The sequence below is a fragment of the Tauraco erythrolophus genome, chromosome 4 (assembly GCF_009769465.1).
Source record: "Tauraco erythrolophus isolate bTauEry1 chromosome 4, bTauEry1.pri, whole genome shotgun sequence".
Classification (NCBI taxonomy): Eukaryota; Metazoa; Chordata; class Aves; order Musophagiformes; family Musophagidae; genus Tauraco; species Tauraco erythrolophus.
Window position 1 is genome coordinate 25,138,511 of NC_141468.1, and position 19,299 is coordinate 25,157,809.

Sequence of the window (19,299 nt, forward strand, 5' to 3'; positions counted from 1 at the left end):
AAATGCTGTCCTACTAGTTATAAGCACTTCTGGCATGCTGTGTAGAAGCAAATACAAGAAATTGAAAAGCAGAGAAGACAGGAGGTAGATTCAGAAAGAAGACAAGGAAGAAGAATATAATTTCTTACCTCAGATTTTCACCTCCTCCTTTCAGTGAACATAATCTTAATAAAACAAAGAATATGAAGCTGAAAAAAGTTTGTAAGCAAGATACATATTTCTACAGGAAACATATTTGGGCAGACAGTTACACCACCTACTTGCAGGTACTTTTTCTAGCTGCAACAAACTCAGAAGCTCTTCTCCTACATTATTCTCTTCTTATCAGTGGAGAAAGAGGATCCTCCCAGAGATCAAACATTATCCCCAGTCTGGAGGAGTGTTTTCCATCATCAGCAAGATACACATGTTCAAAGCCCAAACGTTACTGTTAGAAGCCTACATATAGGGGATGTGAACATTCTTTTCCTTATATTAGAGGTATTTTCATGATTGAAGCAAGCAGGTAGAATGTTGAAGGGAAGTATCATAATTTTATCATCTCTTCTTCAGTTTAAAATTAATGTAAAGGAGGTACAGCCTTTCAGTGTTCTTTCTCCTTAAGAAATTGATGCACTTGGGGAAAATCTTGTTTCTGTCTTTCACCTTAGTCACCTCAACTGCAATTACAGAGTCAGAACAGTATTTTTGAAGCAGAAAATATTTTACATTTTTTTGTTTTCTGGACTTCCAGTCACATTTAAAAAAACAACTAAACAAACAAAATTCTCATCTTATAGAATCACGGATTTGGTATTGCACAGACCAGATTTTGAAGCCCGTGAGAGACTTTTTAATGGGTAGTGAATATCTGCAATGTTAAAAACTGCTGTGTAAAGGGCACAATCTCATGCCCAAGTAAAACTGTGATTCTATCCACAAATCAAGAAACATGGAGTAATGTTCTTCAGATCAGTTACTTGTATTTCTGCAGTAAAGCAATGACAGGAAATAGAAAAAGTGTATGGAACAATGTTTGCTTTAGAGTATTGAATTTCCTGCCTGATGGAGCTTGAAATTACACGTGCAGAAGTTCCTGCTATGTTCCAGTGAACAAAACTGCAAAGGAATAAATATATTGACATTACTGATAAATAAGTAAATACACAAACATACAAATACAGCATAACATTGGATGTGTCACTCATTGCCTGTTTTGTGGTTACAGATAGCATGTTCTTGTATGTTAGGAATTTGACATATAAGTGAAATAAATACCTATGTCTGCTCTCATCTCAAAAACTGGTTATAGAAAAAATCCTGCTGTTTTCTCCTAGCGAGACTCTTCAAGCTTCACTCAAGATGAGAAATGTTTGCCCACCTAAGTGATCCTATTAAAGTCTATACAGGCAGTTGTGAAGGGCCTTGAAAGCAACCATCTTGGAAAATTAAACTTAGTAGAATAGTAAAGATTTTCCAGCAAGGGGATCTGGAGAGAGGAGTGAGTAGTAAGTAAATGTTGGCTGCAGCTTTGCTGCTAGATTACCAAGCTGGTCTGAATAGCTGACTAAGGCAGGAAGGATTGCTTCTGCTAGGAGGATGAATTGGTTACATACCAAAGACACATTCTCTGCATACATAGTCTTGTTTATTTACAACAGAAATATGAACCAAATTACTCTTTTCTGAAACGCAACTGAAATAAATGAGGACACCATTTCTTTGCTTCTCAGTCTGAGAAGTAAACAACTGTTTACTCAAAAAGCTTTGCACCTCTGAACACTGATGTTGATAGTTACTTCTTCAGGTCTTTCCCAGCTTCCTGTGTCTAAACTCCATCTTTTTGCCATCCAAATGCCTAACGCCTGCAAGTTGGAACAGGCAATTATCACACTTTATCAGACTCATAGTTATATAGAGAGACAGTATTTAGAGCATTAAAAGTGACATAGGTTACACCATGTCAAGTTGTTATGGTTTGAAGTGGGGGGGGAGGTCCGGGTGGCAGAAGCTGCCCATCAGACCGGACTCCCGTCCCCCTCGGGGCTTGAGCCAATCGGCGCCTCTGCGAATTGCCCTATTTACGTCGGACAAAGGAACCGGAAAGGTGTGCCGGTGCCCAGGAGCAAGGAGACAGGAGGGGGGCACGGCCCCCGCTCCCGGCCGGGCTGGCGGCCTGGGCCGGGCCGGGCCGGGCCCGCTCCGTCGAGGATGGCGGCAGCGGAGCCGCTTGGGGAACTCGGGGAGAGCCCCGCTGCCGGGGCGCCCACCGGGCCGAGTTCACCCAGACAGGACTGAAATCTAAGAGAAACGACCACACAGATAAGAGGTCAGTGAAGATGGAACGGAACAACGAGTGCCGTGGCTGAGTCCCCCTTGCCAGCAGCCCCTTTCTAACAGTCCTCGGTGGAGCAAGCAGAGACCCACTCGCAACCAGTGGATGACCCACGTCGGGAAGAGATGCCTAAGCCTGAGACTACTGTGAATCATGGGCACAGGTAGAGACACATTTACGCATTTTACGCATTCAGAGTCTGTACGGAGACGCATTTAAGGTCGACATGACGACCCACGCCGGAGCACATTTAAAGTTCATTGATGACCCACGCCAGAGCGAGTGGCTGCGGCTCCTTAAAAGCCCAGGACTGGTAAAGCCCGCACTTGGGGCAAATCCGATGGGGTAAGGATTTGCCCCCCCAGCGGGTAGGATTCACGCTTTCGCCGTGAGTAGGGGATCCACTGGATCAAGGGACAATGGTGTAAGGACTCCTTTTCCTTTAAGAGAAGCGGCAGTAACAACTTGGAATGAACTGACCTGCACTCCCCCATTCCCTGCCCCCTGCGCCGCTGGGGGGAGGAGGTAGAGCCGGGAAGAAGAGGCAAAGAGGGGGGGAGTGGTGTTGTTTTTAAGACCTGGCCTTGTTTTCTTGTTATTCTCTTAAGTAACCGTTTTTGTGTGCTTTTCTCTTTCTAGGTAGCTGTTAATAAATAGTTTTGCATTAAGAAAAAGCCTCTTTTGCCCGGGACCGTGGTTGGTGGGTGCTCCTCTGTTCCTGTCTTGATCCTCAGCTCTTTTATTACATTTTTCTCTCCTCTCCATTTCACTGGACTGGGAGAGCTGCGTGGGTTTGGTTGCCGGACTCAGCCTAACCCACAACACAAGTCTGTAAAACTAAGCAGACAGTGCATTGAGAAGTATGAGGTGTGTGCTAACTATTCACTAAGAAATGAGCTTTTAAAATCAAGATGCTTAGCCCTCATTTACCTAGAAGTGGTGACATAACTTTTTATATTTTTCACATGTTCATATGTTAACAATCAGGACAACTAAAATTGACATAAATTAATCTATTCATATGTCCAAAGCCTGTGTTAAAACTAACTCTGATCTGCTGTTTGCCTTGGATGATTATTCCATTGCTTCCAGCTATCTTTGATGCATAAAAAGACTTAATTGTTCCTTTCATTGAGCTTGAAACTGTGTTTGACAATCCCATTGACTTCAACAGGTTCTGTGGCTGTCTTTTGGACACTGACTGACTTGCTGACAGCAATTAGGACTCCCAAAAGATATCTGAATAAGCCAAAACCCCAAGAGTTCCATAAGGTTTAAAAAAAATAGGTCCTGAAATTTATTTTTGCTGCAATGAAGCTTAAAATTTCCTGAAAAACAAATCAATCTGAAATAATTAAAACCTGTATTCTTTCACTCCAATGAAGCTACTATTCTGTTGTTAAGAACCTGATTTGAACAGAAAAATTCTGGATTCTATCTCCCTCAGTTAAGTGGGTATTTCTCCTTGGTCACAAATAGTTACATGCTTATTAGGTTAGAGAAAGAGACAGGAAAACTGACGATAAAGTCGCTTTCTTGGACTACATATCTGCATTCATGTATTTGCTCATAATGAATACACAATCCATAGGTTAATTCTGTTATTTCTCTATCAATTTGAGCAGATAAAATGCCTTAAATCCAGAATCTTCCCTTTGAAAGCTTTTAAGTCCAATAAATTCAACTATAAGGTTGTTTCCTCTTTAAAAATTGTGATTAGTTTTGTATACATTGCAGAAGAATGATATGAGAACTAGATAGAAAAAATAAACTGAGAAGGAATAGCAATAATCTCATCAAATTAAGATTAAGAACTCAGGTAGAAGCTCTTAGTAAATGGAAAGAAATAAAAACTTCCGCATCATAATTCTTAGTATCATAGAGTAGGTGTCTAAATAGATTAGATTAATCTAATCCTAATTTCTTTCCACTGTAAGATTGTTTATCCCTGACCAAAAAGGGAGCATGGGATAAATAACACGGAAATACAGCCCTGTGTAAAGAAAGCAGCACCTGAGATGGCTACAATCCAGTGAGCTTTATCCTCAAAACATGAATGGCAGTGAAGATTGCTTTGGCTATCTGTGCGTAAAAGAAGTGAGAGACAAGTTTTGATACGGAGAAAAAGATTGTGTGCACAAAGGAAAAGAGAGATTAGGGTCTAAGACAGTACAGTGTAATTAATTATTACTGCGGGGGCAAGTGTTTTGAAGTGAAGTAATAAAGACTGTTCTGTTTATAGTGAACTTCAATTGTTTACAGACCAGTTGAAGTCTGACGTTAATATATAAAGTTAAAGGTTTGAAGAAATATATCTGACGTAGAGGAAATAATTTAGTTTCATGTTTGTGTTTAAACCTTGTAGAGAGATGCCTAAACATAGATTGCTGTAGTGCAAGTCTTTCTATAGCTGTGTAAGGGCTGGGACTAAGGTTTTTTTCTCTGTTGCTGCATAGATCAAACTCTCAATCATGTCACAGTCTTTTTTGAAAATACTAAAATGTATTCAGTGTTATGAGAAAATGTCAAAATAAATGTTTAGCTACTGTACATTCAACACAAAACTAAGTGCTCTTAAAGTCTGGTATGAGTCTGACTGGGTAAGAATGTTATAAACAGCATTTTTTTCAGGGCTTCAGAACTGTTTTTGCAATTCAACATACTTTTTTTTTTTTTTTTTTTTTTTTTTTAAATGAGCAAGACCTGGCATGTATAATATTTAAGGCTTTGCTCTTAGCATTAAAAAAACAGTTTTCCAAACTCACTGAAGCAAGAACCATCAAAGCATTTGGAAGCTACTCACTAAGGCTACCTCAGAAAATTGAAAAAGACCTGTAAATAAAATTAACAAAGCAATCATTGTGTTTGAAAAGTGTTAACATTTATATAGAACGCACAACACAGTGTTCAGTAATTGAAATAATTGCTTGGAATTAATGGTAATAACCACATATAACAACTGCCAATTATCTACATTCTGTGATATCTGCAATATTAACAGCTTAAAATTACTAAACTATGGTGCTGAAAAACTTAAAAAATAAATAGCTTTTGTAGGTATAATTTTAAAATAAAAACATATGTAAAGATGGAAGGAAATGATGAGCATATAAAAATAATTTACTGTTCCTGAAATAAGCTATACCACAATTAGCAGTCTTCTCTTTCTTCCATTAAATAAAAAAAAAAAAAAATCAGTTATTTCTATTCAGGATCCTAAGGCCACCTGCATAGCAAATTTTCTTTAAAAACATGTTTGTACTGAGTCAAAGACTACCAGTCAGGCATTTTATGTCATCACTGGATGAGCAAGCCTAATTGATGGCTGAGGGATGGTAAGCATTGAACACACATTACGAGTAGAATCAGTAGAAATACTTCTTGCACCTACTGTAAACTATGTAATCAGTGTTTGGTTACAAAGAATGCTGTAGGTATTGCTGGAAAAAAATTCCATTTTGCTCATGAGCTGAATTTGGTAACTGAGGAGATAAGGACAAGTATTTTTATCCTGTATTCATGCACAGAATCATGATTTGTTTCAATTTCTAGCAGAATAGCAAGTATATTTGATTAATGTCACAAAAAAGCAGTGGATATAACACCTTCTGAAAAGAAAGATATCTACACTCTCTTTAAAGGCTTGATGAAATAAAACTATAAATATCTCTATTCACTCTGTACATGGCAGCTTCAAAGTGGAAATAATTATAATTAAAAGAAATAGATTCTATGACTTTCCACTCTGTTTTATAACTGAAGATTTTTGGTCACACTTAACTCCTCATATGATTCAAGTTAAGTGAATGTTTGAAGATTTGAAGTTCTCTGGCAAACGTGTTTAGTAGGAAGGCAACTTTAAATGTCATATACATGAGATATTATATGCTAAAAACACATAGAGAAGCAATCATGAATCATAGTATATGGCATGAGCACCAGAAACACATGATACAATGTGATTCCAGGTGATCAGTCACAGCTAACCAATACCCTTCAAAATAATGTCAGAGTTCTGAATTCTTGAATATGTTTAACAGCCAGAGAGGTAAACCACAAAGAAATTGAAAACATTAAAATAATCTATGGAAGCCTACACGATCTAGTGCACATTAAATAATAAGACATGCAAATCTATTAAATTTGCCAAGCAGCACTGTAACGGTGGTCCTTTGTGATGTATCTCAGCATGTTTACATCTAGGAGTAGATAAATTGTGACAAATTAAACAGTTGGCTTTGAAAGAAGTCACACTCTCAGCATCTGATATGTTGTGGAAAAGAATACCCCCAAATCTCAAGCCTAACGGCTGCTGAAGTGATTTCATTTTGTCTTTTTAATTTTCTTTTGTTGTAGCCATGACATTGTGACGTGGTTCCAAATAGTTCATATTGACAGTCGATGAGAGAATCAAATCTTTCTCTTTAGAGGACAAAATTGCTCATATCAGCCAGTGGTTGATCTGTGAGGACCCAACTGCAATAGTTTTGCTGATAATCTTTAGTCATCTGACACTCTTTTTTTTTTTTCTTTTATACCTTTCATAAGAAAGATATTTAAAATATAAACACCAACACACACGCATGCATGTGCACATATAAAGTGGCATTTATCTTAGAATTTTTGCTTCTAAGTAGTGGCTTCTGATTAGCAGAACTATCACTCCAGACTATATAGGAGATGAAGAGAAGCAGTTCCTCCTAGGATATGACTACGAAACACTTGATCAACTCTGACTGTAAATTATGTCTTAAGTATGAGCTTAGATGAAAAGAGCTGGATTTGATGAGGTAAATCCAACCACTAAAAGCCAAAGATGATGAACAAGATCGTCTCTTCAAATTAATATTGTCCAAGTCAATAAAAAATATACACTGAAGACATCAGAGGATCAAAACAACACATGGGAATAGACATGGAGATAGTCACCCACTGTTACATCACAGAATTCATCACAGTCATTTAGATTCTGATTTCCCAACTCTTACACTTTTCTCGCAGTGAGTAAGATTCTTGTGTAAACACTCATGAGAGTGCTTATGGAAAAAAAAGATGTTGTTCAATGTGATTAGGTGTATAAAAGCTGGCTCTTAAAAATAATTAATGTCAATAACACAATAATCACCCTGTTAACTAACTCTGCAGTTGGCACTGATCAGTAATTTCCAATTAACATCAAAACAGTAATTTCAACTAAAGATATGGTTTCTGTAAACTAACTTCATTATTGGAAAACCATAAGCAAAATATTTAATTTTGATCCAAACAGAGGCGCTCATATTACTTGTAATAATCTTTTCCTGAGTTTGATCTTAACTGCTGCATAACAGTGTTATCACACAATATAGACACTACAGCCCAACAACAACCTACCCCTCTGCTTGTGCAAACCTATCTTTCTTAGGCTGAGAGGTTATATTCAGCACAGACAGTGTAGCCATAATGCTCTCAAGAAACAGTGACAGCAAGTTGTATTTACACTATATTTTGCAGAAGACACTCTGGCCCCACAAAGTTTGACTGATTCAAAATTAAGTGCTTACTATTGCTTAATCCATGATTTCTTTTGTTCTTCCTTCAGCTCTTCACTTTCAAGAACATTTTTCACATTTCATTATTTTCTATTATTTCCCTATCAAGACAGAGGTTGGGGAAAAATGTCAAAATACTAGTATTCCTTGCAGAATTACATTCATTGTAATGTTTCCACTATTGTCTTATATTAAATTGCTTTTATACTTATAAAATGATAACATTTGTTGAAAGAAATTATAAAACATTTAGGGAATTATTTATGAGATGAAAAAGTAAACAAATATTACAAAACAAACTTTGGGAAAGTTTATATGAAGTAATTGCTCTGATCTATAAGCTTTCCTCTACTATAAGTATTATTTTGAGTTTTGCAATATATTTTACAAACAAGGAAATGAAAGAGTGAGACAATGATGGTAACATTCCTTGAAGCAGTATTTAATGGAATGTCAAAAACATGATTTGGTGGTAAGTCATAGATCATAGCAGATCATACAGATTGTTTGAGGTGTAATACATACTTTTGCAAAGAGAGAATTCATATTTTATTTCAAAGTGTCTTGAGTGCACCAATGAAGCAGCCTGATATTCACATAAGTTAACTGACATTTAAGGAAATTCAATGAACATTAATTGGCATTCTAATGTGTAACCAGATAAACTGTCCACTAACAGCCTGCATAACATTTCTAGTTTTACACAAGATATACCAAATCTCATGATGCCAAGCTTGTTTTCAACAGAACAATGGCTTAAACTAATATGCTTGACTCCTTTCAGCTGCTTCAGAAATATCACAATTAAAACATTTTATTAGTCAGCAATTGGCTTGAAATATCAACAGACACCAATTTAAAATTGCTTTAAAACAAAATCAAGCAGAAATAGAAAATTAATTACAATTTATAGCTTCTAATTGGTTTTAATATATATTTTATAGACTAGACTCTCACTGGGGCTGTTGGCAGCTAAATACCTCATTAGACAATGAATATGACCCCTAGGAACAGTGGCAGTCACAGAGACACCACAAACTGCTTTATGTCTTTGTTTTCACCTGTAAAATCCTTTGGATACGCAAGTTAATACATCTGCAGATGTGTGTGACAGCCTTTGTGTCTACACTGTTAGGTGCTCCAAAGGCTGGTCTCCTGCTCTCAGGCCAAGAGGTGCAGGAAGTGAGGGTATTATTATTTCCCAAACATAAGCTTCAAAAGAAATGGTCATCATCTCAACCAGAAGTCACTTTTCATTCTCATATAGTGGAGGCTAAACTCATTAATAATTACAGGATGACTTTTTCTGCTCTAATTTTCAGCAGCTGGGTACTCAAATCATTTGGAGATTGATTCTGAGGCTTTCATTTCTCGTGTCAAGTCCAGCATTCTAAATTTGTGTGCCTGAAGCTAGTCACCTGTTCCTGTATGAATGACCTGGTTTCAGAGAGTTTGGAGACAACTGTCTGAAATATAAAGAAAAATGCTATGACATACTAGAAAGAACGTGCGTTTTCACTACTTTCTGTACTGAGTCTTATAATTTAGGTCGAGGACATTGTATCTGAAAGAACATACTATGTTGCATTTCTCTCAACCATCTTGACCTCCAAGCTAGTTGTCTAGAATAGCTTTGCAATCAGTGCAGTTCATTTGACCTGTATTGGACTTTGCCTTATAAGAGATAAATTGTACTAGAAATGCAAACAGTCTTGACTAGATATGGAAATCATGTAGGGAGTACTAGGTAAAATTAACTCCCTCTCTCTTCTCCTCCAAGGTCTAAAAATTTATTCAGGCATGCCTGGTTTTAGTTGTTGCTGAGAAATAAGGCACTTCTCAACTTCCCTTGCTTTGCTAGTGTGAGGTGCACAAGAAGCTGGGAGGGAGCATAGCCAGAGCAAGAGACCCAAATTGGCCAATGGGATATTCCACACCATACGACATCATGCTCAGCATATAAAGCAGGGGGAAGAAGAAGGAAAGGGGGGATGTTCAGAGTGATGGTATTTGTCCTCCCAAGTAGCTGTTACGTGCGATGGAGCTTCTCTGGAGATGGAATCCTGGAGATCCACTGCCTGCCCATGGGAAGCAGTGAATGAATGCCTTGTGTTGCTTTGCTTGCGTGCATGGTTCTTGCTTTACCTATTAAACTGGTTTTATATCAATTCATGAGTTTTCTCACTTTTACCCTTCTGATTCTCTCCCCTATCTCACCAGGGGGGAGTGAGGGAATGGCCATGTGAAGCTTAGTTGTCAGCTGGGGTTAAACCACAACAGTATTAAACCAAATCTACTGCTTAATTTTCACTTTTAAGGTCACGTGAGCCTGACAGTAAACAACAGCTCCTCAATAACAGTAATAGCGTTTCACACTGAAGCCCAGTGAACAATTTAAGTATAAAATAACACTGGTATAAAACGATGTTCTTACTAGGAGAAACAGTTTGCCTCACCTTTCACTGACAGTTGTTCACTCCCACCTCTGCTTTTCCTGCTTCTCTGTACTGCAACAAGCATTTCAGTGCTATCAAGTGAATTATTCAAAGAATAGATCCAGATGAAAACTGTCCCAGCAAAAACAGAGTTGTTATTCTTTTGCATCAGTCATCCTGATGTGGTTTGCCACAAAGTAAATCAAATATCTGTGGTGGTGTTAATCTGAGGCTAGGAGTAGTAAGATTTAAAATACTTAAAATGTTTATTAAATTACAAGAAAAAAGAACAGTTGCAGAGCTTAGTTATGACATTATACAAAAGATTTTGGTTAGGAAGGTGTGATTGACCTTAATTCTATAAAAGAGTATAATGCTTTCATGGTCACTTCAATAGGAACTTTTTTTTTTTAAGAAACTAATTATTTGTATGGGATAAAAAGAGTGAGTTAAAGTGAATTAAAACATCAAATAAGGCAAATAGTTGATCACAACTACTTTATAATAATCTGAAATAGATTTTTAAAATGTTTTTCTGTTTTGCCCTGCGTACTGTCACATTAAAATTACTGTCACCCATCAGGTTAAACTATAGCAGGAATAGCAGACAAAGTACCTTACTGGTTTTGATCCCGTGACATTTGAGTTATAACTTACTAATAGAAAAAGTAATGCTTTTGGAATGAATGTCCTAAAGAAAATGACAGGAACAGTAGCACGTAACCCAAAGATGCAATGAAAATTAACCAATGTATCATGAGTTTTAAATATGAAAAGTTTTTAAAATCTGCTGCTAGGCTTACCTGCACTTCAATAATTATTCATGGAAGATCTGTGCTTTATATTATAATCTGACAGGGGATATCTTCAAACAAATGAAAAGTCAAAATGTGTCAAATAAATTAAGTTATAAATTATTTTTTTAACTTTAATTTTACTTTACTAATGTAACTTAAAATATGCAAGAATTCTCAATTTATAAAAGCAAATTGAACATACAGGTAATAATTTATCTGATATAAATAAATCAGCTCAAGTGCTATGATGTAGAAAAAGATCTTTTAACAAAGTCATTAACACATCAGAAGGTTATCTGTGTTTTAGACTATGCTTTAATCCATTGTGTAAATCCACATTCAGCAGACACATTATGTGTACTTTATAAGGCCCTTAACAAAGAATTTCGACATTTTCATTGTGAAAAGCATTCTCAGCATAGCAGCTACCTGTTTTAACCTAAGAGTTTTAAAAATAGATATTATTATTATTATTTCTTCTAAACTTTTTAATTTATTTTTATATTCACTGAAAAGAAATATACATTTCTTATAGATACTCTATCACTTCCTAAAAAAAGGATTCTAAGATAAGTGAGAGGACTTATAATTGTTTCTGTCAATTCTCGTTCAGAAAGGGAGTGTACGGGGAATAACTCAGACATTGAGATCTAACTTTAGGAATTCTGAATTTGGGTGAAATGAAACTCATACTTACTTTTCACTGGCATGAATAAAATATAAACATCGCTTCAGGTGTCTCCATCAAAAATCTCAAATAAAACGTATTCATCATTCTCCAGGACAGTTTGACAACATAACCGTTAACATAAGTCATTGAACTTATAACAATCTATTTAGATTAGTCATTTGCAGGTAATATGAGGTGATTTTCTAACATGATATTGCTATTGTTACTCCTTCATATATATATCTGTTATGCATAGCATTTTTTAATTATTATTGATTAATTATGGTTAAAAAAAACCAAAATTCCCTGTGAAATAAAGAAAAGAAAAAACAGTATCATTGTGCTAGAGATTTGCCTTCCAGACACAAAAGATCTTAAAAAAATCATCCTGTTTTAATGGACAAGGCATACAAAATGGACTAGCTACTACTGGAGTACAATAATTTACATAAAGCCTTAGAAAGCTTAATGTCTTGCAATAAACTATTTGTTACAAGGTTACAAAATCTGAATATTAGGCTGTCATGTGCAATCTTGGTAGGCAGCCTTTATTTTGAAACTTCTGTTTCTTAATGGAGACCACGCTGTCACTGACAGTGACTGAGATATTCTCACAGTGGACTCTGTGTCTTTAGAAAACCATGGCAAGACAAAGGTGTTTACAGCAGAACCCCTGAAGTATTTTTACTGTGGCTCTGTTTTTTGAAGGGGGGGGGAAAGAAAAAAAAAAAGAAAGAGATTTCAGCATAAATTCACTGGAAGAGATATTGAAGGAATAATGGTCGTGGTTTAACCCAGATGACCACACAGCCACTTGGTCAACCTCCCCTGATCCCTGGGGAATGGGAAAGAGACTTAAAGAGGAAAAGGGAAGGCGACTCGTGGGTTAAGATAAGAACATTTTTATAATAATAACAATGGTAAACTTTAAACATAATAACTATAAAACAATAATATAAGATTAAAAGTAATGATGAAGTGATATATAATGACAATAATATATACGAACAAGTGATGTACAGTATAATTGCTTATCACCTGGTGACCAATGCCTATCCCATCCCAGTAAACAATTCCAAAATAAGTAAGTCCCGATACCACAATCCTAGATGAGTGAGTGGCCCAAAAAGAAGGTGAGAGGGAGATGGAACTCTGAAAGATCGAGATTCCAAGAAGGGTTCTCAGAAGAGAGTGCCCAACTTCCCGGTCAACTCTCATCTATATACTGGGCATGACATTGCATGATATGGAATATTCCTTTGGCCAGATTGGCCCTCCAAATCATAAAGGGAGTTGTAGGCCCCTTATCTTGTCTGTGCTCCCCCCCAGTGTGTTGTGCTCCTGTACACTGGCAAAACATGGAAAGCTGAAAGGTTTTTGATGTCTCAGCACCAACTATAAACATCAGTGTGTTATCAACATTCTTCTCATAACAAATTCCATACTGAATCCAAAACACAGCGATATTCGAACTGCTTAAAAAGAAAAACTAACTCTGTCCCAGTCAAAACCAGGACAATAATATAAATGTCATTTACAAGCAAAACATTTGAATTTAGTTTATATTAATTTTTAACAAGCACTGCTTTATATATTCATTTTGTAATATAGTAGATGCAGAGAGAAGCTAAAGTCAAAGACAAACCAAGTTAACCTATAGTTTGGTTGAATTTGATCAGATTGTGAGCTTTTAATGAACAAAACAAGGCTGGGTGCAAATGTTACAGGAACAGAATTGAATATAACCTTTGCATGGATGCTGCAAGCCAAAGCAAATGAATATTTAACAACTCTGCTTAAGAATTTGTTTTCTAACAATTCTTCTGGAAGATCATCCGGTTTGAAAGATATTCAAAGCCCTCCTAAATAGTATGTGTGAATTCAAGTCAACAAAGGATCTGCTATCTACTATGTAGTACATTATTTATCTCCTCCTTTAGAAGACTGTTTTCATGCACATGCCTCAGGAGAGGTTTTATATGAGATCAATAATAGTTTTGAATTTCTGAGTGACCGAGAAATCTGCCTGAGTTACTCTCAGGGACAGATAATAAATATAACACTTACGGGAAGAAAGGCATTAAAATAATAGATACGAAGTGAAACATAGCATCTTGAAAAAAACTCTGTCAAGGTCGATATGCCTATATTTAGACTTACCAGCTGTATTTTGGTTTATGGGAGCATGTGTATGCTGCGCTCACCTCAGTCTCCAGCACACATACATACAGACACATTATGCTTTTTTACTCCGTTCTTGAATAGAGTGAAAATGCAGAGGAAAATGATTTCAGACACACCACAGGAAGAGCGGGTAAACAGACTATGAGGAGTGGTGCCTGCCATACTCACAGATCCACTGCCATCCATACAAACCCAGCCTCCTCCATCCAGATCCTCCTGAGCAACTGTCTTGAAAACATACTTGGCAGCTTTACGGTTTGAAATGAGCAAAGTGACAACACTTTTGTGCGTGGTTGTATGGTTCATCTGGCTCATAGATCTTAAACAAGTTTCGCAATGTCTAGCACATAGGTGGCTCATGGGTTGTAAAAGCAACCCAGCCTTGTATTGCCTTGAGGCCCTATCTCTGCAGAGATGGCCCATGAGGAGCTGTGTAGATAGCTCAATTCTGAGATGTCCAATAAGCTTTAGACTAAACAGGGCAGTGTTGCATTATTCAAAGAACCAAAACTTGGACTGAATCTTGAAATCTCTCAGCAAATATTAAGTCTCAATTTAATCATATTTCCTTTGCCTGATAGAGTAAGATAAAGAGAACCTGAGGGTTTCGGTATCAATCAACAACTTTCTGTATTCAGACAACCACAGATCAGCAAAGAGAAGTAAAAAGTAGAGCATGCAAAGTTGAACCTAAGAAAGATAAGGAGTGGCCACACACTTTGGCCACACCACCAAAGATAATGTTATAATCCACTCAGGCATAGCCCTACACACAGTTAGGTAAATCAGAGGATAAAAATCCTAAGATTTGGGTTGGGAATTGGGAGTCGCTTCTCCAACAATGCAGCTGGCCTGTGAGGAGATCCTTCCTCCCTTTACTGGGATGCCAACCAAGGTAATCTCTCTGGGATTGAGAGCCCTTACCTGGAGAGGTAAGTGAATATCTAGCATGCTTTGAGTTTGTAATCACCACATTAACTTAACCACATGATTAACTAACACACGTATAATATCTAGAGCATTTGTGTGTTGTAATAGTGTAATAGTTTAAATTGCAATAGTGCATTCCTGCATTGTATCCGCAAAAGCTGCAATAGTGGCGTATTACTGCAAGTATAGTTCAAATAAACTGTTGGCTTCAACCCTGCAGTTAAATCTGTAAGTGTAGTTCAAATAAATAATTTGCTTGAACCTTGTAGTCAAGTCTCTTTCTGCCACAATGGTTTAAAAGCAATCCCCTCTCCGCTCCCAAGGTGACTTGTTCTTGGATTAATGAATATATGCAAAATGGAGTTGGCTGAAAACAGAAACAAACAAAAGGTCATCAGGAAATGTTAATACTGAAAACACCATTGATCATTTCTACCCATTCCAGGTGTTGGCCACAATGCTGAGTGATGTTAATAGCAAATACATTGAAGAAGAAAGTAATTCAATTTGTCCAGGAGAAAAATGAGGAATGATAACAAATGGATGAGGAATAGGGATTTCTGTGCCTGCTCCACACTGCTCTTTAAGAGTAGTCTTCATAAGAGATGGAAACATGGATTGGCTCCCAGAAAAGTTACTTCCCTTCTGTAGTCTCCAGGACACTAATGTCCTGGTAGCAACAGTATGTTAGAAGTACACTGACCAGTGTGGCCTGTCCCAGAAGGTTGACTCTAACTGCTCTTGCACAATCACTCTGAAGCAAAAGAAAAAAGTATGTGATTTTTAAGAAACTTAAGGGATGCTACTCCAAATGTCAAACAGATAGATTCTCTGATTTAAGATATACGTTTTAGAAAGTTTCTCCTTGAAAATAATGTGGGGACAATAGTGTCTATATAGCTTTAAACTCTAAACAAATTCTTGTTACTTTGTGATCAACTCATGCTACTAGTGCTGAGTCCCAATTATTTCAAGGAGCCAGCACAGTGTGCTCCAACCTCATTGTCGTGGGTTAGGCCGTTCCGGCAACCAAAACCTACACAGTCGTTCAGTCACCCTCCCCCAGCCCCAGGGATGAGGGCGGGAATTAAAGGAGAAAACGGGAAAACAGTGGTTTGAGATAAGAGCAATTTAGTACAGGTGAGTAGTACACAGTGTAGATGCTCACCACCCCCTCTTATCCAAAGCCTGTCTCATCCCAAAACTGCAATCCTGGATGAACGCGAAGCCCCAAAATAGAGAGGGGGAGAGAGAGAGAAAGCACTCTAAGAGTCTGAAAGTGAGAGTCCCGGAAGGGCAAAAGCCCTTCTTTCCGGCTGACCCTCACTTTTATACTGGGCATGACGCTGCATGATATGGAATACTAATTGGCCAGTTTGGCCCTCAATCTTAAATTCCACCACAAATCACAAGGGGAATCGTGGCCCCCTTGTCCCGGCCATGCTCCCCCCTTATCCTGTTGTGCTCCTGCACACTGGCAAGAACCCGGCAAGCTGAAAAGTCCTTGAGACCCCAGTGCCAACTATAAACATCAGCTTGCTATCAACATTCTTCTCAGAGCAAGCCTCTGAGTAAAACCAAAACACGGAGCTCTTCTAGCTGCTAAAAAGAAGAGCTAACTCTGTCCCAGCTAAAACCAGGACACTCATTAATGGGTCTCTCTGCAGAAAGCTACAGGCAGGGTATTATAATTAACTTGTCTGGATGATTCCAGTCTAGTTCATGACAATCCCACAATCAGGCCCCAGATTAAGAAAGTAGTGAATACGTATTCAGAAAGTAAATTTTAAAGCAAAATAAAATTATATTTTTAAAAGGAATTTCATAAGTGGAAAAATGACTTCAGGTTGGTTTGCTGTAACACTTGAGAGGAAATTTTCTAGGGTTTTTTCCTGAGTTTTTAACAAACATTCAATTCACTTTTTCCATTTGCCACATAGATTAGGCTATTGAAAGACATAAAAAGAAAAGTCTTCAATGCAAATGTCAGTTCTGCCTAATGCTTTGCTGATGAAGTCTTGTTTAATTCTAAATTAAATGAGCAACCACAGTAAATCAAGCCAAATATTCATGTCCTCTTCCCTACAGACATAATTATATGTCCCTTATGAGATCACTCCACCCATTGCCAGAATAGGAAATGTTTAAGTGAGTGGGGAAGTGGAAGACTTCTTAACCAATCACAACATTTTGAAGAAAAAGCTTAGTGTCTTAGAAGAAAAAAAGTGAAAATTTACTGAAGATGGTTATGCAATTCCACCCATATCTAGTCTAAATGATTCATGAGCCTGCTAGGCTTTATAAGACAATCTCTTCAGCCATATCATTTACTCTGAATTCACTTAGAGGTTTTGTTGGGTTGTGGTTTTTTTCCCCTGAAAGAGAGTACCATCTTCAAACTAGCACAGCAGCAGATTTCTTGCGAAAGCTATAAAATAGTCTCTGGCACAGTCAGTCCTTTTCTTGGGAAATCAGAGGAAGGAAAAGTAATTCTGCTCAGTTAGTAATTCTGAAGTACAAAGAATTGGAATAAGAGGTTTAGAAGTCTATGTAAATGTGGCCATGTTGATTCTGAATGTGCAACATGCTCAATTAGAAGAAATTAGTGTAACTGTTAGACTTCCCCCTATTCTCTTCCTTAATTGATTTACTTCTGTTTGGTCTGAAACACAAATTTGAATGTACTATGTCCTTGAAGAGTCAGCTGTCGTTCAGTAGAGAGAACAGATCATCATACTTTGGGTAATAATGGCAAAACTGAACAAAACCCTAGGCTATAAACAGGGATGTGCTAAGTGTGCATTCTGAAAGGGATGAAAACCGGGGTGAATAGAAAATTTAAGCTTTCTTACCTAATCTTGAATTTATTTTTTATACTGATGCACTCCACAGTCATTCAATAGCATGACTTGCTGGCTAGGCACAGCACCTGGGAGCTCTTTTTGGAAACAGAAGGCCAGGAAAAATGAGTTGCAAAATTATGAGAAAAAGTTTTAAAAAGAAAGAAGAAATAAAACAATTGCGGTTGATTATTACACTGAATGTTAATTTGCAGCTTTAAATCATTGCTGTCAGGTTAACACTGTGGAAAATAAGAAGAAAAAACACCTCACATGAGTTTATTTGGTTACTTTATCTGGCTGTCGTATTTTAATCCATTTGTAAACATGTACTGTGATTTGGGTGTGCTCATACATGTGCACACTAAATATTTCTAAGTGGTATATTTGAGAATAAGGGAAAATAATAAAATAAAGAGTAAATGTAATAAGAACAACAGTATCTTTTGGATCTCATTTTACCTGAATGAAAACAAGTCCGGGTAGAGAGTGTACGAATGAAAGGTATAGCACAGACAAAAAACCCCAATAAAAATCAAACAAACAAAAAAATCTCAATAAAGTAAAAAAAATCTGAAATCTCAACAATGAGCAAAATTTTCAAGAGTAGCTAACAAACTTAAGAGCCTGGGTCCTGTTTTCAAATATGACATAAATTGTGAGGACAGGCTTGCAATGAGACCTAGGGCTCAGAAATTCCATGGCATTAATATTTCTTTTGTCAGCAAAAATCTCAGTCCACCAGAGACCTAATGTGTGTGTATTAATGAAAGACACAAAGGAACAGATTATCCAAGGTCTTACAACATGTGATAGTTTGCCAATTTGCAGTGGCATAATTAAACGTCTGAGCCCAGTTCCTTCAGTATTTCTGAAAACGTAAATTAGGTTTGTAACTCACTTAGGGCTTCTGAAGATTTTACTCTTTTAAGACTTCTGAAAAAATCACCTTTTTTTCACCTTTCTTACATAATATAATTACAGACTGTTGCATCAGCTACCAACTGTTTCTCAGAATTCAAAATCATGCCTAACAAAACCCTGAAATCACATTAAAGGCACATTCTCTTACATTACTGATTGCTTCATTATTCAGATGAACAGTCTTGCACTTTAGATGTCTCCTTAAATGTAGGACTGTGTAAATAGAAGTGCATGCTTCAGTATTTATGGTTTGTCTAATGTGTCACAGGCTCACTGTAAGTTACGGTGATTCACTTCACATTAGAATGTCTCTCTGAGAAAGCTTATTGAAAAAGATACTTTACATGTCTTGTAGTTCTACTTAACAATCCTATTCTCCTGAGTTGCAAAACTAATACAGATTTTCACACAAAAATCAAAATGATGGTCACTTCCTTGCTTCTAACTTAGAACATGGAATGCATGGATGATAACTTCCTTCTTCAAGTGGTAGAGGAATCAATGAGAAGAGGTGCTTTGCTGGACCTTGTTCTCACCAACAAAGAAGGGCTGGTGGGGAATGTGACGCTCAAGGACAGCCTTGGCTGCAGTGATCATGAAATGGTGGAATTCAAGATACTTAGGGAAGTAAGGAGGGTTCACAGCAGGCTCACTACCCTGGATTTCAGGAGAGC

At 37.2% G+C, this 19,299-nt stretch overlaps 1 protein-coding gene across 1 annotated transcript in view; it reads left to right on the top strand.

Annotated features, from left to right (window-relative positions):
• The first annotated feature begins 2,406 nt into the window (after nucleotides 1-2,406).
• The window catches only part of POT1 (protection of telomeres 1), a 555,480-nt gene continuing 538,587 nt past the window's right edge, over nucleotides 2,407-19,299 (top strand). Inside the window, exons 1-2 of the mRNA XM_086610452.1 lie at nucleotides 2,407-2,477; nucleotides 2,954-3,014. The gene's annotated coding sequence lies outside the window, so the exon portion shown is untranslated. The remainder of the gene's footprint in view (nucleotides 2,478-2,953; nucleotides 3,015-19,299) is intronic.